Consider the following 1840-nt stretch of genomic DNA (forward strand, 5'->3'; position numbering starts at 1 on the left):
ACACACACACACACACACACATACACACACACGCATACACAGACGCACACAGGACCTTGAGTGTACACACACACACACACATACACACACACACACACATACACACACACACACACACACACACACACACACACACACACACACACGCACGCAGAAGGACCAAAAATGTTTTCTGTTGTTTTGGGGAAGTAAAATGTGTAGTTGGTAGGAAGAAGTACCAATGAATTCCAAACACATGATCCCTTCTTAAAATGTTTTCCATTCTTACCCTGTCCCCCTCCCCTTTACTTTCAGAAAATGACATTTCTATTTGTTCCTTTTCTTGTTGAGATAATCTTTTTGCTCTCCTGTGAGTGATTCATTGACTTGTCATTATTAACATAGATGTGTTTGTATTGTTTTTTAGTTACCTGATGATACTGATGCTGATGACTTTTGAATTTAATTTGATGTGGTGGAGTTTGGGAGTTTTGAATTTCTTTTTTTCCTTTTCCTTTTCACTGGGTAAAGGGAGGATCCCCTTCCTCCACTCCCTCAACTGATCATCTGCAAATTATTTCTGCAGCCCTGCAGTTGCCCCAAATAGCCTTTTCCCTGCATCTTCTGTCCTCAGTCATGCCAGTCTGGACATGCTCTGTTGTGCCCTGTGACATAAGTGCTCAATATTTCTATTGCTTTCACTGTGTTTTAGGTGTTGTAGAGGGATCGAAACTAAACAGAAGCAAGGGAATGTCAGAGTAATGATGCTGGAGAAGACTTCTGTTCAGGGAGCATTCTGCATTTGGGCTATTTCTTCTGCTAGCACTGGGGATTCCCATGTTGCAGCACTGCTGGGTCATGCCAGTTTTGTATCTGGGGTTTTGGGGTCAGTTTTTCTCTTCTTCATGCCACTTTGGTTATGGTGTTTCTTCTAGGCTTGTCCCTCCCCTAAACTAAAAAATCTGAACTAGAAGTAAAGAGGCTGAGACTCTGCCTCCTGGAGGAGGGATTCAACTGCCTCCAGTACCAAGCAGGTTTAGAGTAGGACTCCCCACTGCAATCGGGGACCTTGTTGTACCTGCTCCCCATTGGCAGATTGTTTAGGCAGCATTGCTGGAATCTGTGAGAGGTCAAGACAGAGCCCACCTCACCAAGATCATCAACTGTATTCAAATTATTGACCTGGACAGAATCAAAGGCTGATAGTAACCTCTTATAAGAAAGAACAAAGATGGGCATGAAAGAGACAACCTCAGCCCAAGATATGTACTTACAGTTCCTAACTTATGTGAAACTTCCCCCATTGTTAGCCGATTGCATGGATAATCTTCCATGGCTCCTTCCTTCCCCTCTTCCTGTCTTCCTTCTTTCTCCTGCTCTCCCCTGCACAGGAGGGTTGCTGGTATGGGCATAGTTAAAGCACTTCTAGCACTCAAAGACTGCCCTGTTTCCAACATTCTCCCATCCCACAACATTTGAAGTAAGCAAGCGGGGAGCCTAGGGGACTTTTCCCTGTGGAGAAAGGATCTGAGGCAGAGATGCTACCCTCAGGCTCATTTTTGGTAGGCTTTACACTTAGGAAAAACTAACTTTCCACACAAAGAGACAGACTCCCTATGAGTACTCCCTATTCCTCCTCTCCACATAGCCCCTCAGATAGATAGACCTTGAACAGCAAGGAGAATGGAGTACAAAGGAGTAAGAATGGGCCCTACTATGGAGAGCCATTCTAGTGAGGAATCTGGAGATTTTGAGTCTATCCTGGACCCTGTGGGAGAAGACTTAATCATGAAAGGACTCATGGCTGCCTGGGACACAGCATAGCTGGCTTGATTGCTGCTCTTACGCCTCCTGACCCAGA

This window comes from Aethalodelphis obliquidens, unplaced genomic scaffold, assembly GCF_003676395.1.
Source record: "Aethalodelphis obliquidens isolate GAN/ISIS:26980383/991018 unplaced genomic scaffold, ASM367639v1 scaffold119, whole genome shotgun sequence".
Taxonomy (NCBI): domain Eukaryota; kingdom Metazoa; phylum Chordata; class Mammalia; order Artiodactyla; family Delphinidae; genus Aethalodelphis; species Aethalodelphis obliquidens.